Consider the following 25824-nt stretch of genomic DNA (forward strand, 5'->3'; position numbering starts at 1 on the left):
CCATGAACTGTTGCTTCTTTGTACATTGACGACAATGCACAAATTAAGTTTGGGGGTGTGTTAGCATATTTTACATGTCGCACTTAGTTTCTATGCATATGGTATGATTTGAGAGTCTTGAGCCATGATTTTGATCTTTTGAGGACCATGATGCTTAGAATTTAAAAATTGCTTGACTTAAGAGTCATTAACTCCTTGTATGCTTTGTGGATGCCATTTAGGAGTATATTTTTCGAAAGATTAACATCTTGCTTGCATTTGTGGTCCACATCATCCTGTGATTGTTTTGGGATTAACTATAGGATTCTACACTAGCACAGGCGCACATTAGCATTCATTTGTGGGGTACATGTTTTATTGACTATTGATTTGATTATATCCCAATTGAGCTAGTAGTGCATTGAAAGCTTTCATTCTTAATAAAGGTGGATAACAAACCCTTTTCACTAAGTAGTCAGGATTCTAGCCTCATCAAGTACTGAATTTCTCATGCCTAAAGGTGGAGGGCCCAAACTCTAGGTTAAAAAAAAAAAAAAAAAAACAGTAAGGACTTCTCCTTAAAAATGAGAAGTGGGAAATGATTAGATGGAGGTTGTCTTGATTTGTAGCCTAATTGATTTGAGCTTGTAAGTCTTTAGGGGTGTTTAAACACCTAATGCCCTAAAGCCATCCGGTTTAGGAGTCATTGACCTAACGCTCGACCTCATGGATCGCTAGAAATCTTAATAGATTAACACATTGCACCATGTTTCCATCTTTGATCCTCTAGGTTAGTAAAAAAAAAAAAAAAATTGAGTGAAAATAATAAGCACACTTAGATGAATAACGCTTTAATAAAAGGTCTATTCTTTGTCATGATGATTGGTACTAGATTTCTGTGCTAGTTTGAGGCCGAATGTGACCATTTCTTTGGTTGGCTTAAATAGCAACATATTTGATGTCGGTTCACATAAAAAGGATTCTAGAGTTGTTTTGATTTGCATGATCATTGTCTTGATGTGTAGAGGACCATATTTGCATACTTGGTGTTAAGATTTTGGGAGATTGTTTGGAAAAGGGTTGAAAAATTGCACACTTGAGGTTGTTTTCTCCTAATGCGTGTTTTGTATATTGGTGCCTCTTTAGTGAGAAAGAGCTTAATGTTTGTAGGTATCATTTCTGGAAACCCTCACGAGACTTCATTCGTCCACTAGGGGTAACCTAGGGGTTTAAAAGGCTTATTACATACGCTAAATGCAATCGTATTCCCTACGAAAATAGCGTTATCATTTCATTACTTTCTAGTTCGTAGTTATTTAGATGTTTATTTCTTTATTTCCTTGTAGTTCATAGCAATATCTAAGTTTGGGGGTGTGATAAGTGCTCAAATGAGGCAATTTAGCACCTAAGTTAGGGTATTTTAGTCCATTCATCAATCTTACTTTCAATTTTAGTACTTATTTGTGTTTTTGCCTATTTCAGGTTAATAAAGTTCAAACATGCTAAGAAGAGCCATTTAGCTCAATTTTAGAGCTAAGGAGCAAAATTGGAAAGAAGTCAAGAAAATTGCACCAGAAGAACTTCGATCGATCAGAGGAAATCCTGATCGATCGAAGTTGGCTACAATCGATCGAAATGAGGCGGTGCCAGCTCAGCATTTTGGATAAGGCCAAGAAGATATTTTTGATGACACGCCAGCTTTGATCGATCGAAGCTAAGTGTTTCATCGATCTTTGATCGATCTAACTGACTGCTAGCAGTGTGCTGTCTAATTCCCGAGCGCGCCAGACTCTACTTAACTTTTGTAGCTGCGAATTTCCTCTAATCATAGGCTATATTTCTAACTTGGTGCCTACTCAAAGAGCTTGTAATAGATTAATTGAACCATATTGTAAAAGGTATCATCTAGTTTTTCTTACCAATTATCGAAATAGTTTTTCTCTCTAGAACTAGGGTTTTGGGGAAGAAAGCAAGGATGAAGATGATGATGCCAACCTCCAAGCTAGCCCTTGAAGGTTCTATGACCACTACAACGAGTGGCTAAATTCTTCTCTTGGGGCTAGAGATAGCCCCTAAACCTAGCTTTTGTGTATATTTGGGGATTTTAGTTGTATTTACTATTTTGACTATGAATAAATATAGATCTTATGATTTTTGCATGATTTGTATGGATTAATGCTTTCAATTGATCATTTAATTCTATCCATATATCTATGTATGCTAGAAAGAATGTTCATGTATTTTTCTCTAGATTTAATGAAATTGATGGATGTCTATGTATGTTGATGTTGTTAATCTAATGATGGTCAAGGCATGGTGCGTAATTGATTACTCTTGTTGTTTATTTGATGGTTCATACTTATTTCTTGATGGATTGTATCACATCCTTAGTTTAATTAACTTAATTTTCATGTCACTAGCTTAGTTGTAGTGTAATTGCTTTAATTTCTTAGATAGGTGGACAATCTATTCTTGTTATTTGATATTTCATACTTATGAGTGCAAGAAGTACATTTCTCTAGAGTTTTGTGTGTGCACTAATTGTGGTTTAATTGAATGGTTATTAGTCTCATTTGATAGGTTGTGCTATTCACTAAATTGACTAGACAATTTATTCTTATTTACCATCCAATATGCTTTGTTTTCAATTGGTGTCACACACAAACATTTTACAACTTGAATTTCCCTATTAATTTACAATTACTAGTGTTTGGTGAAGTGAAGCTTAGTGGTGAACTCTAAGCCCCAACACCTTTTTCTCATATATCTCTCTCTAATTTCTAGATTGTCATTTTAATTGCATTGTTTTAATGGAATCATTAGTTTAATTAATCAATCAAACCATATTTTGATCATTCGATCTACTAATCCATCATTAATTCTAAAGTACTGTTCATTTATCTTAGGACGATCCCTACTTACTCTAGCTATATTAATAGTTAGTAGTGGTAGTAGCATTCTATAAATTTAAACTTGGCCATATTTCATATCACACCAATTTGGTGCACTCTACGACAACATACCATAAATCACTGACACCAAAAATACATACATACATACATATATATACACATAGATATAGACATATAAAGAAATACATGATGATCAAAACACTGAAAAAATAAGTTGGACATAAGGCAGGGAGGACAAAGACACCATGTTGAAAGGACATTAGAAGTATTCCAGCTTAAAAACTCATGAATGCATGATGTAATTATAAGAAAAATAATAAATAAGAATATAAAATAGTACAGAATGAAAACATATATGAATCCCTCATCAGTTCCTGACATGGCCTGTTACTTTGTTGAATTGAAGTAGCCTTCTCTTCCATCAAGAATTGAAATCAGAGCTCTTCTCTGAAATTAAACCAGAAGTTCTATTTTAGGCAGATTAATATAAGCTACTAAAAGTTCAGACACAAGCTACAAATAGCAATTGCAGTGGAACTCCAAGCATATGGACCCTAACAGAAATCCAACTTAGCTTCAAGTTGGATTTGAACAAAATACTGGCTGAATATGTAAAGAACGTAGGAAGATATATATATATGTATATATATATTTTTTTGGTCGAAAGGCACAAAGGAAGAAATAATAAATAACAAACACAATTAATCAGTTAAAATTTAAATTTCTGACATATTTAATAAGCAGCAACAATTAATGGGTATAAATTTAATCCAAATAATAATAATGTAAGTTATTCTTTTAAGAGACAGAATACAAAATCTTCTTTATTATTTTTTTACCTAGTTGGTAATGTGACGGCCCAAGTTTTTCAACCCGGTGCGCCAGTGATGACCCAAAAGTTAACCCGATAACGGATCCAAAATGCGAAAGCGAAAGATAAACCAAAGTCTTTAGAGATATAGATCATCCCCAAGACACTAATATGACTTTCCATGAAGTCACGGAACTCAAAGGAATAACTGGAAGCAAAAGCTGGAATGAAAGGGTCATATGGTACCCTGTGGCACCAATGACAACCAAGGGAACAAGATCTAGTACAAAATAGACCATGTGTGCCATAAAATGGCTTAAACAAGATAAATAAGGTCCTGTGAGAACAAACAAATGGGGTTAACCTGTTTAGGAAACAACCAAATAGAATCCATAAGGCAGCATTATTTCGGTCGTCCAAAATGATGCTTCGTTCGACCGAAGTAAGCCAATAAAAGAAAGGAAATTAGCCTTCATTTCAGTCGACTGAAATGACAAACCGGTCGACCGGTTTGTGGCTCAGAATGGAAAATGGCTGCTGGAATTGGACTTTACTATTCAATTAAAATTCAAAATATGTGTCGGTCGACCAAAAGAAGCCACTGGTCGACCGAAACAGGCCAAAAATGTGAAGAATGAACCTGCTATGCACCAAAAATGAGGAGAAGTTCCTAAGTCTCAAATGGATCCCCCATAGTTTAATCAAATTGCATTATATGCTATTGTGTGATGATGTGAACATGCACGTAAGTGTAATATGACATTTTAAGCATGCTACAATGGCCTATGGCCTTATTACAATTCATTTACAAAATTTGACATGCCAAGCCTCCAAGTTGGGAAAATTATATTTCAAGGGCAAAACTTAAACATGCTAACACGTGCATGTGAACAAGAATACAAATAAAAGGACGCTGAATCTACAATTCACCCAAGGCAATTGCAAATCCCCAAATCTTGAATCCTGTATCTGAAAAATAACCCCGGTAACTTTGGGGTGAGTAACGTAAAGCTACTCGTAGGAGATGAGCATACAAGGACCTAATGTTTTACAAAATTATCACATTAATGTGATTACATTCAAAAGGTCATGCCACCTAACGTCTATGTCAAAGGTGAGACTCACGGAGCATCCTAAGCTACCTTAAAACACTTCTAGCATAAATCACATCATTCATGTAACTCCAGAAAACATAAGTGCATGCTACACAAAGTAACAGGATATAGATTCTCAAAGTCATCAACTTGAAATCTAAAATGCAAAAACAACCATAGTGGGTCATGCCACCTAACGTCTATGTTCCAAATGAATCTATAGGATCATTCCTAAGCTACATTTGAACAATAAAGCATAGATGTACTTAACAACATAAAAAACATTCGATGATTCTTTACAAATCACATTGCATAAATTTACTTAAACAACATTAAAAATATGCGATGATTTATTAAAAATCATAAAGTATAAATGTACTTAACAACATTAAATCACCAACAACCCAAATCACAAGTTACAATTAAACATTGGTTGTCAACTTGGAATTGAATACGAAATCAAATAATGGAATACTTGGATATCAAATCCTGGATAAAGCCAAGACCTAAACGGTTATTCCGGGCACTAACCCACTGGGAATACCACCCTAGTGCGCATTATAAAATAGGGAGAACTCATACCTATAATACCCCTAATTTTAAAAGGATAGTCCTGGTATTTTAATTAAGTATTTTGTTGCATTTTTAATTATTTAATTGTTTGTTTGCTTGATATTTGAATTAATTGAATATTTATTTGTTTAATTGAATAAATTGACTTAATTGTAATTATTTGAGTTGTTTGCATTAATCTTCATTATTTGATATAAATTTTTTGATGGTGTGTCCTTAAGTGGTTTATTGTAATTGTTTAATTATGTAATTAAGTTAAATGAGTTTTTAAATACGTTAATTACTTAGGGTTCTTTTAGAAGTCACGTATGTGTAGCCACTATAAATTTCAACTTAGGTTTTATTCTATGGGCCGACTAGGATTTAATTAGGGTTTTATCTCTAATTATTCATGGACTGGGGTTCTGTTTTAGCATATATATATAGAATAGAACGGTCTACTAGGGTTAGCAAAACTCTATTCACGTACCTAGGATATTGAGAGAAAACAGAGTAAGGTTGTGAGAAGAACAGAGAGGTTACAGTTGGGGTTTCGGCTGTAGATTAATGAATGGACCTAGGAGGAGGGAAGGTTGAATAGTAGAAGGTTGAGTTAACAGTAAACGGATGTCATCAGAAAGCTTAGAAAGACGGCGACAAGGTTTTGGTTACAAAACTGCACAGGCAAGTTCTTTTATTTCTCTCTCCCTTGGCCTGTGTTCTATACATACCTAGAGGATCTCTAGGATGTTAATTGAATATTAATTGAAGCTTGCATGTTTAATATATGTCAATTTGATCAACTGTATGGGCTGAACTTTGTCTGAAATAATTCTTGCAACATTGTTCTTCATCGTATGTTTTAAAGCATATAAATTGGTGTTGTTTTAAATCGCTGTATTAGTTCTTACTGTGGTAAACTAAGGACTGGGGGTTGGTACTGGATGTATACTAGATTGGTAAGATAGTTTTGAAGAAGAACAGAAAGGTTGGAAGAGGCCAGGGACGAAGCAGATGGTCGAAAACGGAGGAGGAGTGGACCAGAGCTCTCAAAGGAGGAGAGAGCCGGCTCCAGGAAGTTGGGAGCCGGCTCCCCCCTTCATAAAGCGGGCTCCAAGGGCTAGGGAGCTGGCTCTAAGGTGTTTAGAGCCTGCTCTGTTGGTTAGAGAGAAGGCTCCCTTGTTTGGTTTTGTTTGGACGTGTTTCTGGAATAGTTTTGGCACTATTTTGGATGTGTTTGGGATTCTGAATTGTTTCAAGGGCTAGACTAAGAATTTTAGAAGTAATTTCAAGGGATTTTAAGAATTTTAAAAGTAATTTCAAGGGATTTTAAACTCTCTAATTGCATAATTTGATCCATAGAGCAAATAGAATAAACAGTCTAAAAATAAGCAACTTTGCGTGCTTAAACGGATAGAAAGGATTAAATTGTTTAATCTGGTTTTAACAATTTAACGGATTATAGCATAGACTCTAAACATGTTATTATGCTATATTAGGATCCACCATGCATAAATTATCTCTATATGCTAATGGTTCTCACAGCGTGGAAGTTTTAAGCGATGTCGCACACTGTTGATGGATATAACGTATTTAGTTGCTTAAACTTAATTTAGCAACTTAGATGACTGGAGTATGACTTCTAAATTTATTTTAGAGGAATAATAAGGTTTTATACATATTAGAATTTATTATGTTTCTCTTGGATTTTAATTGAAGAATTATTAAAATATATTCTGTCAATTACAGGAGATTATGTGTTGAATTATAATTACTGAATTCTTATATTAAATTCTTTCAATTATCTGGAATTATGTATTTAATTATAATTGCTAAATTCTTATATTAAATTCTGTCAATTATCTGGATTTGTGTGTTGGACTATAATTGCTGAATTAGTACACTAAATTCTGTCAATTATATGGATGTTGTGGATTGTATGCACCGGTATGGGACGGTGGCATACTAGGATGGTTTAGCTCAAAATGCTAAAACCTACCCTATTGGAATAAGGGAATGGATTGTAAAAATTGAATCCTACTCATATTTAGGTCAGATCAACTGAGTAAGTTGAGTGACTGCCTGGATTAACTGTTGGTTGTAGTTAAGTCATATCAACTGAATAAGTTGAGTGACTAACTAGATTATGAATCGTATGTCAGATCAATGAATAATTGAGTGATATACTATGGTTTTGGACGGACTTTGGATATATGATTATGGTACCACGGTGTGAACTTGAGTCTCATAGTCGATGGTTAGGGCGCGTATATACAATGGATGCGTAGCTGGCTATGATAGGTTGAGGTGTACCCCGTTAGGTTTAGGTACTCATGCCCACCTTTGGGTATGTTTTTGCATGTTGCCTTCTATTCAGGTTGAGGCCCCTTTGTAGTCTAGTGAATGTCCCTTAGTGTGGATATATATGTATTTATGGACTAGATAGATATTGTGAAATGTCTAGGGTGTATCTGCGTATCAGGTCACTGTATAGATTGCAGTTACATTAGAACTTATTCATGGGCCTGACCCACTCTTATATTTTTCAGGTATCGAACGGTTCCAGTCTTAGGCCTTATCATGCTGAATGGAGACTATCATTCACTCTACCGACAACGTAGGGCTTCATTCCATATTTTAGATTTGGTTTTATTTCCAGTTATTTTATGGATTCCCGAGTTGTACTTTTGGAAGTTTTGGAGAGTTGGATTTTATAAATCTTTAACTTTAGAGGATTTTATGTTTAGTATTTCTTTCAGCTTTATTCTATTTCTTATTTCATTTTTATATTCTGTGTTCGTTTTAAAATATTAATTGTTTGATATTCCCTCGGATTTGGGTTTGGGACTGATCAACCCGTGTCTCGGATCCGAAGGGTATCACAATACCTCCCGTACTAGAGCCAAACCCTAGCCACGTCTCTGTAACAATGTCCCAAGTGACTCTAAAATAAATAAGTTAACAACTTATATACGAAATATATAAAGCACGAAACTACATTCCATGCACAAGTAGGTTGTAACCACACAATGCATGCTCTAAATCCATAACTACTAAAGGATGACAATGTCGAATCTTCAGAGTGCGATTTGTTACGCGCTATAATAACATTACATGTCAAATCTTCAGTGTGCGATTCGTTACACGCTATAACAATATAATTCAATATTGAAAGCATAAATTGAAGAATATAATACAAGTCTAAAATCATGATTTAAACATATAACCAATGTTAAACACATGATTAAATCATTAACACAATAGAAACAGAAATTAATTAAATAAACTAATTAATTTTTCTAAATTTCAAATCTCAATCAAATGATCCCTAATTAACACATGTTAAAATAACATAGCATGGTCATTGCATATACCAATTCAAAAACTTAATTAGGTCATTGGAACAATAAAAATGGAATTTAATTAAATCGGGATAATCAAATCCCTAAATTCTAAAACAGCATCAAATGGTCCCAAATTAATATATGCTAGTATGCAAATCCTAGCCATCACAATATCAAGTTAAAAACTTAATTTAGCCAATGGACCCAATAAAAAGATTTTAATTAAAATTTCTAGATTTTTAAAATCATCCAAATGCTCTCAAATTAAAGTATGTTAAAGAATATGCCAAGACTTAATTTAAAAGCATATGACAAGTTAATTTCATACAAGGTATGTCCATGAGTATTAAACTTTCACAAAAGAAAATTATTAAATAAAATTTGCAATACTTTATCAAATAATTCCAATTTAATATATGTTGACAAACATATCAAAGCATAATTTATCATCATGCCACAATTTAATTCTAAGGTATATAAATCATTGTAAATTAAATCTTATACAAAGAAATAAATATTACTAATTTTCTAGATTTGATACAAGGCATGTAAAAAAGTTATATGATCATGGAAACACTCAATACAACACATACATAATCCTAAAACACCCCCTACCTCAATTTGAGATGAAAATCTCAAAAGCTACCAAAATGAAATCGCTCCGAATCCGACGATACTTCGGGGTTTTGTTGTGGACAACATGGTGAACAAGAACCCCAAGGAAGCCCCATCAAAATCACAACTTGACTTCAAACTCGAACTCAAGAAATGGCCAAAACGAGATTCCAATCGGTGGAATCGAAGGCCTTGCCAGAGTGAACATAAACACTAAGACACTATGGCGTTTTACTGAAGGGAAGAAGCTCAAAAGAAGAGAGAGAAGGTGGAAGCTGTGGCTGCCATGGAATCCGGCCAAGAGAGGGGAGAGAGTGGGAGAAATTTGATTTTTCAATTTAAGACCCCCTATTTATAGAAAAACTCAAAAAGTGCCCCGAATGGGCCCCGCCGGGTTTGAAAAAGAACTATAATGAGAAAATATGAATAACGAAAGAAGCAGCGTCGAAAACTGAGTGCCGAGCAGAGAGATATGCCCCAAACAAGTTCGGTGATAACCGGGCTAAAAAACTTGAAACTGGAAACAAACAACCAGAAGGAAATTCTAAGAGTACACGACTCGACGAAAATTGAAAATGGATCCTGTATGAGAATCCAGGCTTAAAACAAGGCATTTAGCAAATACTTTCATTAATTGCACAATGGCCCCTCTAAAAAGTGAAAACTCTACACTAATGATCCAGAATGGAAATATCTTCCAAAAATATTTTCTTAAAAACCCCTGAAATAAAATATTTTCAAAAGATATTTACAAAAAATACCTCAAGAAAAGAAAATATTTTTGAAGAACTGTGCACCCATGCCCCTATGGACACTAGGAGCAACCAGAGTACTTTTCTGCAAAAGTAAAGATACGTATTTCATGGAAACCACTTAGAATAAAGATACGTGAAGTCAAAAACCAACTCAGAACATAAAAAGTGAGGTTATACCAGCAAAGTGACAAACGGGGAAAAGACAAAATAGGGAAAAGGACGAAAAGTGAATAGTGTCCAAAAAGTGAAAATGACGCGGTCCTTTAAGGAAGTTGTCAATCCAAAGGAAAGAGTCTTGAAAATCATTCCCGAGCACTCGAGACAACACTAAGTGACGAGAAACCGAACTGAGAAAAGAAAAGATCAACGGAAAAAATATATATATATCCGTGAAAATCTGGGAAAAGGGAAAGGAAGGAAAATAACTGGGTCATTACAACCTTCCCACCTTAAAGGGATTTTGTCCCCGAAATCCAGCCGCAACAAAACAAAAAAAATGAAACCAGGATAACTATAGAGTACATCTCTGAGTATCCCACACAACATGCTATGAAAGCAATCCCAAAATTGAAAGACAACGTACAACCCAATGTCATCCGCACCCACGTGCTCATAACAGGACAACCTCTCAGAAGAAAAGTGACCACACGACCACACAACAAGTTGAGACACACACACCGAACCCAAGGTTAAACAAGGGAATGGAAGACAACAATTGAAAGCAACCCTCCAGACGAACCATCATACGGATCCAAAAACCACCACCAAAGAACTCCAAAATAACCACATATCAGATAGGGTACCGAACAAAGACAACGTGACGGTACGAATAACGACCAGAACCGCCTATGACATACTCAAATGTGTGGTAGAAAAGACAGTGCCTAGTGCCCGTCCACACTTACTCATCAGTAAGGTAGCATCGACGGCAACTAGCACTCGCCCACAACACACAACTTTGTATGGTAGCATGACAGTATATGGTACTAGTTCATAACCTGCCCCCTACTAGGTTTACCCCTGAAACCTCTCGATACAAATGACATCACGCAAAATGATCATGGCCAAAGGCAATATGGGGACCAGGCATCTGTGAGAGTTGGAATATGGTCCAAAGACGTTCCAGACCATTCCGGCCAATCCCAAACTTTAATAACAATGTCATAGGCACCATTATACTTTAGGCCCCGGATCCTCAATACAGCAAAACCAACATCTCTAACGTCTCAAAATACTCCTATTAACAACATCAATCAAGAATCCAAAGCCTGATAAGCAAATCAACACCTCCAAAAATCAATCGAACCTCACAACAAGTCATTTCATCGAAAGTCCTTCATATCTCCCTAAAACAAATCAACTACAAGATAATCACCGTGATCAAACATCAGATCAACATCCCTATCATAGATAACTAAATCCTCGAAATACAAGTCCACTAAGTGGTATGCACATCAAAGTCCTGACAACCAAAGCCACAAAATGAATCTCTCAAAACCGTGCTTGGCAACACCAAGCTAAATCAAAATTCCTCAATTTTAACCCATAAACAATCACTGGAACTATGATCCCTCAAAACTACGCCTAGCCATAACTAGGACGAGAAAACTCCACAAATAAGACATATCCAACAACGATCCTCCAAAACTTCTAAGAGTCAACCACATCCAGGTCTCCTAAACTGAAATAAGTCTCTTAAAGACATCCCTAAATAGCGTCAAACTCAAACAACGATTCAACCAAATCCTCAATTAAATTGACACAAGTTCCCACAAAATGATCTCACACCAATTCATTCACTCTGAGCACCACAACTTGTCAATAACTACGGTAAAATCCCTCAAAGGAAGACACGAAAGAAAGGGAACCACAAGTCCTAAGAAGGATAACACCACAACTCTGTCTCTGAAATGAAAGACAATAAGGTCAAAGACTTCACCCCCTATATGGAAGTAAATCGACCAAAATCCTCCAAATCCTTACTAAGGACTCAAGACAACAATGGTGATCCTCACGGATCAGCCAACCCCAAAACTATGCACAACGCAATGAAGAAAAGAGACTCACTCCTTGTGATATCCCTAACTTGAACCAAGAAAAGAAGAAAAATCCTATTCTCCCACAAATGTCAACACGACAAAAACGAAAAAGGGACCAAAAAGGGGAGACTAAACATGGAAGTCGTGGAAAAAACAAGAAGTGCAACTGCCAAGTAAGTAAATCTACTCATATAAATTAAATCAAGGGTACATGTAGCATGTCTCCACGTAAGCACAAAATCATGTCACTAAAGCGCAGTAACAACATAGCATCTCTAAGCATATAAAGAAGGCATGCTAATGACACACAACAAGAAAGCAAATGTGGACACACCTCCACTTACTCATGCATCACAATATCATAAATCATACTACTAACATGGTAGTAAACGAAACTAGAGAAGATAAAAATGATGCAGGTATGAATCTTATAGACATCGTGTCTTAGAGTGTCTAAGTAAAAGGAAAGACCAGTCCTAGCCATAAATTGACTCCAAAAACCAATGGGACAACAACTTGTCTCAAACGAAATGTGAGCCTTTACTACAATGGTAAGACTCTAACAATCGAACTCCGAATCTAGAGGTGACACTAATAGTGCAATGTTCTCTCTACCCAAAATATCGATCAATCGACTTGATCCTAAAAGCGTCATCACGCAAGGAGAACTCAAAGGAAATGGCAACTATAGCCATACCAACAACAACCAAATCAATCACTATGACTGATCCCCAAAACAACCATCATCATCATCGATCAAAAGACTATGCATATAAAAACCAAACCAACATTAATTCCATCCGAATTGCACTTGTAGCTAGCCAGTATGGTACCATGACAATGCCAAACACCCGCTTATAAACGTACCCACCCACGAAAATCGCAATCCCAAAGGAAGCATCCCAAACAACCAAGGATCCTAAGAGGTCCATAACCTCATCATGGCCTAAAACCAACAAATCCAGCACTACGACAACGCTAAATGACTTACCTCACGAGAGCCTAAACAAAAGGTGTCTTAGCACCTACCTCAAGACCAATGCTAGGTCGATAACAACTTATACTACCACGAAACTATGATTACAATCACCATCAACCCCAACTCGTGCCTTAATGACCAATCTCGTGTCATACCAAATATGCAACACAGTTATGCATACACAAATCTAATCTAGCATACATCATATGTCATGCTCTTTACATTAGAATAAATTCATGCTAACAAACGACGTGTCAGATATAGCACATCAGCACATAAATATGTTATCAAAAGCATGTGAGCATAACAAGGCAAATCAACAAAAGCATGAAATGCACCCAAAACCTGTCGTCCAAGGCATTCAAACCTAGGCGCTCTGATACCACTTATAACAACCCAAGTTTTTCAACTCGGTGCGTCAGTGATGACCCGAAAGTTAACCCGATAACGAATCCGAAATGCGGAAGTGAAAGATAAACCAAAGTCTTTAGAGATATAGATCATCCCCAAGACATTAATATGACCTTCCATGAAGTTACGAAACTCAAAGGAATAACCGGAAGCGAAAGCTAGAATGAAAGGGTCATATGGTACCTTGTGGCACCAATGACAACCAAGGGAACAAGATCTAGTTCAAACTAGACCAAGTGTGCCATAAAATGACTTAAACAAGATAAACAAGGTCCTGTGGAAATAAACAAATGGGGTTAACTTGTCTAGGCAACAACCAAACAAAACCCACAAGGCAGCATCATTTCAGTCAACCGAAATGATGCTTCGGTTTACCGAAGTGAGCCAAGAAAAGAAAGGAAATGAGCCTTCATTTCGGTCGACTGAAATAACAAACCGGTTGACCGGTTTGTGGCTCAAAATGGAAAATGACTACTAAAATTGGACTTTACTATTCAATTGAAATTCAAAATATGTGCCGATTGACCGAAACAAGCCACCGGTCGATCGAAACAAGCCAAAAATGTGAAGAATGAACCTGCTATGCACCAAAAATGAAGAGAAGTTCCTAAATCACAAATGGATCCTCCATAGTATGATCAAATTGCATTATATGCTATTGTGTGATGATGTGAACAAATACGCACGTGTATTATGACATTTTAAACATGCTACAATGACCTATGGCCTTATTACAATTCATTTACAAAATTTGACATACCAAGCCTCCAAGTTGGGAAAATTACATTTCAAGGGCAAAACTCAAACATGCTAACACTTCCATGTGAACAAGAATAAAAATAAAAAGACGCCGAATCTACAATTCACCCAAGGCAATTACAAATCCCTAAATCTTAAATCCTTTACCTAAAAAATAACCCCGGTAACTTTAGGATGAGTAACATAAATCTACTCGTAAGAGATGAGCATGTAAGGATCTAAAGTTTTACAAAATTATCACATTAATGAGATTACATTCAAAAGGTCATGCCACCTAACGTCTATGTCAAAGGTGAGACTCAGAGAGCATCTTAAGCTACCTTAAAACATTTCTGGCATAAATCACATCATTTATGCAACTCTAGAAAATATAAGTGCATATTACACAAAGCAATAGGATATAGATTCTGAAAGTCATCAACTTGAAATCTAAAATGCGAAGACAACCATAGTGGGTCATGCTACCTAACGTCTATGTTCCAAATGAATCTATAGGATCATTCCTAAGCTAAATTTAAATAATAAAACATAGATGTACTTAACAACATAAAAAACATGCGATGATTCCTTACAAATCATAATGCATAAATGTACTTAAACAACATTAAAAACATGTAATGATTCATTAAAAATCAAAAAGCATAAATGTACTTAACAACATTAAATCGCCAATAACCAAATTCACAAGTTACAATTAAACATTGGTTGTTAACTTAGAATTGAATACGAAATCAAATAGTGGAATACTTGGACATCAAATCCTGGATAAAGTCAAGACCTAAACGGTTATTTCGATCACTAACCCACTGAGAATACCACCCTCGTGCGCACTATAAAATAGGAAGAACTCATACCTCTCGTACTAAAGCCAAACACTAGCCATGTCTCTGTAACAATGTCTCAAGTGACTTCAAAATAAATAAGTTAATAACTTATATACGAAATATATAAAGCACAAAACTACATTCCATACACAAGTAAGTTGTAACCATACAATACATGCTTTAAATCCACAACTACTATAGGATGACAATGTCGAATGTTCAGAGTGGGATTCGTTACACGCTATAATAACATCACATGTCAAATCTTCAGTGTGCGATTCGTTACACGCTATAACAATATAATTCAATATTGCAAAATATAAACTGAAGAATCTAATACAAGTCTAAAATCATGATTTAAACATATAACCAATGTCAAACACATGATTAAATCATTAACACAATAGAAACGAAAATTAATTAAATAAACTAATTAATTTCTCTAAGTTTCAAATCTCAATCAAATGATCCCCAATTAACACATGTTAAACAACATAGCATGGTCTTTGCATATACTAATTCAAAAACTTACTTAGGTCATTGGAACAATAAAAATGGAATTTAATTAAATCGTGATAATCAAATCCCTAAATTCTAAAACAATATCAAATGGTCCCAAATTAATATATGCTAGTATGCAAGTCCTAGTCATCACAATATCAAGTTAAAAACTTAATTTAGCCAATAGACCCATTAAATAGATTTTAATTAATTCTTTAAATTAAAATCTCTAGAATTTTAAAATCATCTGAATGCACTAAAATTAAAGTATGTTAAAGAACATGCCAAGACTTAATTTAAAAGCATATCACAAGTTAATTTCATGCAAGGTACGTCCATGAGGATTAAACTATCACAAAAGAAAATTATTAACTAAAAATTGCAATACTTTATCAAATAATTCCAATTTAATATATGTTGACAAACATATCAAAGCATAATTTATTATCATGCCATAATTTAATTCCAAGCTATATACATCCTTGTAAATTAAATCTTATACAAAGAAATAAATATTACTAATTTTCTAGATTTGATACAAGGCATGCAAATAAGTTGTATAATCATGTAAATACTCAATACAACACATACATAATTCTAAAACACCCCTACCTCAAATTGAGATGAAAATCTCAAAAGCCACCAAAATGAAACCGCTCCGAATCCGACGATACTTCGCAGTTTTGTCGGGGATAACACAGTGAACAAGAACCCCAAGGAAGCCCCATAAAAATCACAACTTGACTTTAAACCTGAACTCAAGATATGGACAAAACGAGATTCCAATCGATGGAATCGAAGGCCTCGTCAAGGTGAATATAAAACACTAAGGCACTATAGCGTTTCATTGAAGGGAAGAAGCTCAAAAGAGGAGAGGGAAGGTGGAAGCCATGGCTGCCATGGAATCCGGCCAAGAGAGTGGAGAGAGAGAGAGAAATCTGACTTTTCAATTTAAGACCCCCTATTTATAGAAAAACTCAAAAAAAAGCCCCGAATGGGCCCCGTCAGGTCCAAAAAAGTGGAATTCGCGCAGACGCACTCAAACGGAAAAACTCCGTGAACGAAAAAGAACCAAAATGAGAAAAGATGAACAAAGAAAGAAACAGCGTCAAAAATTGAGTCCCGAGTAGAGAGATATGCCCCGAACAAGTTTAGCGACAATCGGGGCCAAAAACCCTGAAACTGGAGAAAAACAACCAGAAGGAAATTCTAAGAGTACCCGACTTGATGAAGAGTGAAAATGAATCTTATATGAGGATCCAGGCTCAAAATAAGGCATTTAGTAATAACTTTCATTAATTGCACAACGGCCCCTCCAAAAAGTGAAAACTGCGCTAATGACCTAGAATGAAAATATCTTCCAAAAATATTTTGTTAAAAACTCCTGAAATAAAATATCTTCAAAAGATATTAACAAAAAAACACCCTAAGAAAAGAAAATGTTTCTGAAGAATTGTGCATCCATGTTCCTATCGACACCGGGAGCAACCAGAGTACTTTTGTACAAAAGCAAAGATACGTATTTTGTGGAAACCACTTAGAATGAAGATACGTGAAGTCAAAAACCAACTCTAAACATGAAAAGTAAGGTTATGCCAACAAAGTGACAAATGGAGAAAAGACAATATGTGATGGCCCAAGTTTTGTAAACCCGGTGCGTTAGTGATGACCAAAAGATGACCCGATAACGGATCCAAAATGCGAAAGAGAGGTGAAACAATAGTCTCTAGAGATACAATGCGTCTCTAAGACACCAATGTGACCCTCAATGAGGTCATGGAACCCAAAGGAAAACAAATGCGGAAGTGTCGTTTCAAAACGGGACAAAAAGGAACCTAGGGGCAAAATTGTCATTTTTTAAAAGTGGATTCAAGTGCTATTGAGCATACCGTTGGGAAGACAATGAAAAATTAAACATAATGGACTCAAGAATTTCATTATTCGGAGTCTGGACGAAGGAAAAAGGTCAAAAACAAAAATAATGTCGTGGCGGCCCGACGAGGACAGCCCACTACTGCTGCAACTGAGAGTAAAAATGGGCATCTAAACGGACTTTTCTGGAAAAACTCAAAGAAGCCCCTAAAATCGAGTTTCCTACCCCGATCGCGGACAGAAATAAAAAAAAAAAAATGCATTATAAAATGCCCAGAATGCCCCCAAGAAAATCTGTTCAAGGGGGTAAAAATTTCTCCGAGCTGCTGCCTAAGGAAAAGAAATAGGGCTTCGGGAGGTTTTAAAATTGCCTGAATTGAAAATGCAATCTTAAAATACACCCACAAGACCCCCGAAAGTTTTGGATCGGTCGTCACACTTTTCAAAAAAAAGTCGATGAATAGTACTAAGTACATTTGCACTAAAAATCTACAAAACCTGGCAGCAAGGATTTTTTAGACAAATATGGATTTTTGAGGGCCAAGATGGCATTTTCTAGAAAAACACAAAGAAGAAACCCCCCTCAAATTTGAGTTTTCTACATGACACGTGAGGAAAAATGAAAAAAATGCATTGTAAAATACCCGAAATGCCCCTGGAATAGAATAGGGTAAAACTCATTAAAAATGCTACTTAGAGTTTTTGTTTCATCAAGGATGGTGTTGTTTGCCAAAGTGAGTATGCAAGTGCATGCAATATGATAAAATAGATGTACCAACTTGGCCTAAAGCCTCTTTACATTCCATTAACAAGTTTTAGCATACAAAGCCTCCATTTCTCACAAATAAGCTACAATGGCAATACTTAAGTTTTAGAGGAAACATACTTGTAACCTTTCAAGTTAATGGCCCTTGGCCTCATGTAATACATGTAAAATGCATTAAAAGGAGTGTACTTATGTACACTTTACATACGTAGAATCAAAGAATACAAGTTTGATACATAAAGCTACCAAACGATCCAAGGCAATGAAATCTTCAAGTCCTGAGTCCTGTACCTGAAATATGCCCCAGTATCGTAGGGGTGAGTAACATAAAGCTACTCGTAGGAGATGAGCATGCATCGACCTAGCATTTTATAATTTTATCACCTTAAGGTGAAACATATCAAAGGGGTTCATGCCACCTAACGTTTATGTCAAAATGAGACTCAAGAAGCATCCTAAGCTACCTTAAAACATTTATAGCATAATCACATTGTTCATGCAATTCAAACAATATGGAAACATGTTATACAAAGCAACTAGATATAGATTCTCAAAGTCTTCAACTTGAAATCCAAAATACAAAAACAACAAGAGTGGGTCATGCCACCTAACGTCATAGGATCATTCCTAAACTACATTTGAACATCAAAATACAATTTATGATATCAATGCAATTTAACCGACAATGGAACTTCCAATACAACGCACAAAGCATGCTTTCACAAAGTTACATCCTAAGCTCAAAATAGGAAATCAAATAAGGAACCATAAGTTACGATATCATCTAGTTATCAACTTGAAATGAAATACAAAATCAAACAAAGTGGATACTCAGACGTCACGCCGGATCAGACTGACAACATAGTTACTTTAGGGTTACTAGCCCATGGGTAACCTCCTTATGTGCACACTAGACTATATAGAGGGACAATCCCCTGTACTAGAACCAAATCCTAACCGTAGCCAACAACGACATCCCCAAGTTTCCAAAATCAACAAATTGTGCAACAACGTATGTATATATCAACATGTATAGACAAGATATCAACTATTTACCAAGCACAATCCAATTTTGGAAACTTATACAATACATGCACAAAGTCTACAACTACTATGGCGTGAAAGATGTCAAATACAAAGTGTGCAATTCCTTACACATAGCAACAATATATTCAATAAGGAAAAACATATTCTCATGAATATAAAAGTAACAACTATGTTATCCAATGCTCAAAAGTAATCAAGTGAACATACACCAAATCTAAATCCATGATTTAAATATAAAAACAACTTCCAAAATGCAATTAAATCCATGGAGTAAAAAAATAGAATTTAATTAGACATAAATAGTTAAATTCTCTAAATTCCAAGTTAATCCCAAATAACCTCAATTTAATATATATTGAAGGACATGTCATGGTCATCACATATATAACATCAAATGACAATTTAAGTGATTAAAGCACTTAAAACAAAATTAATCGAGCTAATTAATTAATTTCCTCTAGATTTTTAAACAATTCCAAATGCCCTCAATTTAATCTTTGTTAGAGAACATGCCAATGCCTATTTAAATACCACATTACAACTTGATTTCATACTTGATACAACTATGTGAATTAAACTTTCACTAAAGATAAATATTAAATAAAAGTTGTAATTCTTAATCAAATGAGCCAAATTTAATATATGTTAACCAACATATCCAAGCATAATTTCCTAGCATGTTACAATTCAATTCCAAGTCATACATATCCTTAAGCATTAAATCCTTTACAAAGAAGTTAATTAAAATTAAATTCCAAGATTTATACAAAACATGCATACAAGTTGTATAAGTATATATAATCATCAATACAACACAAATATAATCCTAAGACACCCCTTACCTCAATTTGAGATGAAAATCTCAAAAGCCAACAAAACGAAACGGCTCCGAATCCGACGAAACTCTTAGGTTTTGTCGGGGACAACACGATCTATATGAATCTCCAAGAAGCCCCATGAAAATCCAAACTTAGCCTAAATACCAAACTCAAAATTTGGTCAGAAATGGGTTCTAATAAGGGGTAATGGTAGTGCACGACGAAGCGAGCAACAAATGCAAAGGCCGAAGGATTTTCACTTAAGAAAAATAGGTTAAAGGAGGAGAGAGAAGATGGCAGCTCCATGGGCATCCATGGCTGCCTTTGGTCATGCAAGGAGAGGAGGAAGAAGAAGAAAATCTAATTTTTCTTCTTTAAGGCACCTATTTATAGTAAATCACAAAAAGTGCCCCGAAGGGGCCCCGCCGGGTCCAGAAAAGTAGATTTTGAGCAAACGCACTCAAATGGCAAAAATCCATGAACAAAAAAGATTCAAAATGAGAAAATATGAATAATAGAAGAAACGGCGTCAAAAACTGAGTCCCGAGCAGAAAGTTATGTCCCGAACAAGTTCGACGGCAACCGGGTCCAGAAACTCTAAAACTGGAGAAAAACGACTAGAACGAAATTCTATGAATTTACAAGTCAACAAAAAATGAAAATGAATCCCGTACGAGGATCCAGGCTCCAGACGAAAAATTTTGCAATAACTTTCGTTAATTGCACAATGGCCCCTACAAAAAGGGTTAACTGCGAAACTGCCCCAGAATGAAAATATCTTTCAAAAGATATTTTCTTAGATGCCCCTGAAATAAAATATCTTTAAAAGATATTTATGAAAAATACCCCAAGAAATGAAATTAATTCCAAAGATTTATGCATCCATGCCCCTATGGGCACCGGGAGCCACCAGAGTACTTTCTTGCAAAAGTAAAGACACGTATTTCGTGGAAACCACTCACGATAAGGATACGTGAAGTCAAAAACCAACTCCGAGCACAAGAAGTGAGGTTGTACCAAAAATTGACAAACGGAGATAAGACGAAATAGGGAAAATGACAGAATAGGGAAAATACGAAATAATGCATAGTGTCCAAAAACGAAAAATGTGAAAATGACTCGGTCCTCAAACGAAGTTGTCAATTCACATGAAAGAGTTTCAGAAACCAATTCTGAGCATTCGAGATGACACTAAGGGACGAAAAACCATCCATAGAAAAGAAAAGACAACGGAAAAAATTTATCCGCAAAATTTGAGGAAAAAGGGAAAAGGAAGAAAATGACCGGGTCATTACACAAAATAGGAAAAAGGACGAAAAGTGAATAGTGTCCAAAAAGTGAAAATGTAAAAATGACGCAGTCCTTTAAGGAAGTTGTTAATCCCAAGGAAAGAGTCTCAAAAACCATTCCCGAGCACTCGAGACGACACTATGTGACGAGAAACCGAACTGAGAAAAGAAAAGATCAACGAAATATATATATATATATATATCCGTGAAAATCAGAGAAAAGGGAAAGGAAGGAAAATGACCGGTTCATTACAGGTAATCACCCACATTTGTTTATTTTGAGACTTGAACCCCTACCACTAGGCCACTCTGATATGTTCAATAAGCAGCAATAATAAATGGGTAAAAATTTAATCCAAATAATAAGATTGTAAGTTATTCTTTTAACAGACAGAACACAAAATCAAAACAAAATTTCTCTTAAAATTGATAACATATATCCTTCTAATAAACAGGTAAATATAGCATCTAAATTTGATTCAAATATATACAATAGCAATTTAGCACACACAAAATAGAACAAAAGTAATTAAATATGAAATTTGTATGTCTGAATGTATATACAATAGCATAGTTACAACAAAATAAAAGCAAAAGTAATTAAATATGAAATCAATATAAAACACATCAAAATTTAACCACAAATTGACCTTTTCATTGCAAGATCAGTTTAGATTGAGAAGAAGGCTTTAATTACTCACTAAAAACATTCAACCATTCAACATAAATATATCCATTTTAACAGATGGGAAAAGAAAATCAAGAAATAAAACACAAGTAATTAAATAAGAAATAAAACATAGTTAGTGAACTTTTGATATTTTCCTACAGTTAGGTGATGTTAGTGTTGTGTTGAGAGAGAGAGCGCGCGCACCTTAGGCTTGTTGAGGTGTGTAGGGCTGGGACGAATGGCGGTGGCAATTCTGGACTTCTCTTTCGACGTCGGCAAGGCTGATATGCACAGAAAATGATACATATATATATATATATTAGCGAAATTTATATAAATGTTATCGATAAAAAAAAATACTAAAAATAAAATAAAATATGCTAGACTTAAACCACACCAAAAATGAAAAAGATCTAAAAATCGTAACTTAGACCAACAAAAATAGAAATAGGTAAAAGAATCTTACATTTCTTTTCTTAATCCTCGAGTCTCCTCCTCTGGTGCCACCGTTGCTCTGTCTGAAACTCTTACCTTGCCGGAATACTAGAGCTTCACTAAAACTCATGCCTTGCCACACTTGGTTCACCGGCGTCACCGCCCCACCCTAACCCCAATTTTGTACTACACATCAAAGCCCTAACCCTAATTTCGTAAATACATCAACAAAATTGAAACCCCAGCCTGTTCGTAGGCATCCTCTTTAAAAATTGAACTCCTCTGCCCAACTCTAACATCAAAATCGCATAGATGAGTCATGTATTCATCAAAAAAAAAAAAAAAAAAATGATTAAAATACTAACCCTATAGATATATGAAGATCAACAAAGAGAGAGTTTGTGATATGCCTTTCTTTCCCTATCTCTTTATTCAACAAACAGATTCATGGTCGAAGACTATTGGAAGAAAGAGAGAGAGTAGAGGAGAGAGAAACGTTGTGAAGACTTCGATATAAGAAAGGGGGCTCGATTAAGGCTGAAACAAACAGAGTAGAGGAAAACGGCTCTTGCAGTTGAGAAATGGAGATAGAGCAGATAAGAGACAGTTAAAATAGATTCATGGTCGAAGGCTTCAATAGTTAGCAAAATGGTAAATTAGAAACAAATGGTAAAGTTAGCAAATATAGAGCGTAATAAAATTAGAGCGAAATAATATTGGAGAGCCAAATTTTCCCGGCAATAAAAAATTTCACTAAATTTCGCAATTACCAGTGTTTTCTAACCAAACAGCGTTTTCTAACAAAACACTGGTTAAAGTAGATAATTACTAGCAGTCTTTAAAAAAGCGCTAGTAAATACCTAATTCGTTGTAGTGATTTTTAATTTTATCCTCTTTTTATCGTGCATACGTCCATCTCAATTCTGGAATTTGACTTTACTCATTTTTACCAAAGGTGAAATATCTTGAACTTCTTTGAGGTTTGTCCAAATATCTTCCAGCTGGAACTATTATCAAAATAGCGATCACTTCTCCTAAGGTTTGTCCAAATATGTCTCGGCTGACATTATTATCAAAATAGCCCTGACCTCCCCTGAGATTTGTCAAAATAACCTTTGGCACCCCTTGAAGTTTATCAAAATTTCTCTAACCATTCCTAACGTTAATTGATGGAATATTTTCTAAATACCCAAACTACCCTTAAATGAGAGAAAATGACTCAAATGACCTTGTTAGAGTACCAAATGATAATTTCAACCAAATTTAATTTAACAAAACTACCATTTCTTATATTTATCCTTTATGATTGTTTTTACATAGTTGAAAAGAATTTTGTGTTGGTAATTGAATACAATTTCTTTTTTGATCAATTGGTTTCTTGATGAATCAAATGATGAATTATTATTAGTCAATGTCTATTTTGTTGAATTATATGAATTGTTTATTGAATACTTTGTTTTGACAATAAATATATAAAATTATATGTTGGAGTATATGCTGAAATGGTTATTTGGTATATTAACAAGCTCATTTGAGTCATTTTCTCACTTAGTGGTAGTTTGGGCAATTATAAAATATCCTATTAACACTTTTGTGATAAAAACACTTGTGTGACGAAAATACCCTTTTTCTCTCTAGGGGGCAATTCACGGGAAACTAGGTTAGGGTTTTGTATGCAATGTGGGTGGTCGGTGAGGGGTGGTTTTAGCTATGGAAGAGGGTCAATCTTCCTCCCCTAATCTACCAACAGGGTCTTCGGGCTGGAGTAACTCTCCCAACAACCTGTCATGGTGTCGTTTCTTTATTGACTCGGCATCCGACTTTTATAACTTACAGTATCATAGTAACATTCGCGGGTTGAAGGTTGTAACGACCCACTCCACCACATGGTATGATATTGTCCGCTTTGGGCCTGAGCCCGCACAGTTTTGCTCTTGGGCTTACCCCCAAAAGCCTCATACCAATTGAAGATGACACACTTACATATAAGCACTTCACCTTTCCTCTACCCAGGCGATGTGGGACTGTGCACTCGTAACTCGCCAGTATGGTAGCCTGACAGTGTCTCTCGCACCCACCTATGGCACACCCGCCCACAAGGTCATCACAATCCACCCCCTTTGGAGGCCTGACGTCCCTGTTGGCACACTTCCGGCTGGGTCAGGCTCTGATACCATTTATAATGACCCACTCCACCACATGGTATGATATCGTCCGCTTTGGGCCTGAGCCAGCACGGTTTTGCTCTTGGGCTTTACCCCAAAAGGCCTCATACCAATTGGAGATGACACACTTACATATAAGCACTTCACCTTTCCTCTACCCAGGTGATGTGGGACTGTGCACCCGTAGCTCGCCAGTGTGATAGCTTGACAGTGTCTCTCGCACCCGCCCACGGCACACCCGCCCACAATGCCTCATTGTGATGACCTTGTGGGCGGGTGTGCCGTGGGCGGGTGCGAGAGACACTGTCAGGCTACCACACTGGCGAGCTATGGGTGCACAGTCCAACATCGTCTGGGTAGAGGAAAGGTGAAGTGCTTATATGTAAGTGTGTCATCTCTAATTGGTATGAGGCCTTTTGGGGTAAAGCCCAAGAGCAAAACCGTGCGGGCTCAGGCCTAAAGCGGATAATATCATACATGTGGTGGAGTGGGTCATTACAAATGGTATCAGAGCCTAACCCAGCCAGAAGTGTGCCGACGGGATGTCGGGCCTCCAAAAGGGGTGGATTGTGATGACCCAATGACATCGGGCCTCCAAGGGGGTGGATTGTGAGGACCCTGTGGGCGTATGTGCCTAGGGCGGGTGCGAGAGATACTGTCAGACTACCACACTGGCGAGCTACGAGTGCACAGTCCCACATTGCCTGGGTAGAGGAAAGGTGAAGTGCTTATATGTAAGTATGTCATCTCCAATTGGTATGAGGCCTTTTGGGGTGAAGCCCAAGAGCAAAATCGTGCGGGCTTAAGCCCAAAGTGGACAATATCATACCATGTGCTGGAGTGGGTCGTTACAAAGGTTTAGATATCTGAAGATGATGTTATTGTTAAGATTCAATACTGGAAATCCTCGATGGTGGAATATGTTATGGGTAAGAAACCATACTATCATCACTTCAAGTCCTTTGTCGAGAATCGATGGTAAAAGAATTTCACATTAGTGTATCTTAAAGATGGGTTCTTCATGGTACACTTTCAAAATGCTGATGATGTTAATAAGGTTATGTCACGTATTCACACATTTGAAGGTAGGCTAATTATTCTCAAGAGATGGTGCAAGAACATTAAACTGGTCAAAAAAGTGTTAAAAATCAATCCCGGTTTGGTTACAAATTTATGATTTATCGGTG

The 25824-nt window shown here is 36.0% G+C and overlaps 1 long non-coding RNA gene across 2 annotated transcripts; it reads right to left on the reverse strand.

Annotated features, from left to right (window-relative positions):
* Nucleotides 1-3190: 3190 nt before the first annotated feature.
* LOC132267277 (uncharacterized) lies at nt 3191-23153 on the reverse strand. Of its 2 annotated transcripts, none has more exons than XR_009468962.1 (4): nt 22838-23153; nt 22504-22764; nt 22242-22318; nt 3191-3338 (listed from the first exon to the last, which is right to left on the reverse strand). It is a non-coding gene; the product is annotated as an uncharacterized LOC132267277 (long non-coding RNA). The 2 variants fall into 2 exon arrangements; XR_009468961.1 differs by lacking the exon at nt 3191-3338 and adding an exon at nt 18225-18504 and having other exon boundaries at nt 22838-23151.
* Between the last annotated feature and the right edge of the window lie 2671 nt (nt 23154-25824).

Source organism: Cornus florida, unplaced genomic scaffold (genome assembly GCF_030987335.1).
Source record: "Cornus florida cultivar Cherokee Brave unplaced genomic scaffold, ASM3098733v1 CherokeeBrave_3.0.0_Hap2_Chr07, whole genome shotgun sequence".
Taxonomy (NCBI): Eukaryota; Viridiplantae; Streptophyta; class Magnoliopsida; order Cornales; family Cornaceae; genus Cornus; species Cornus florida.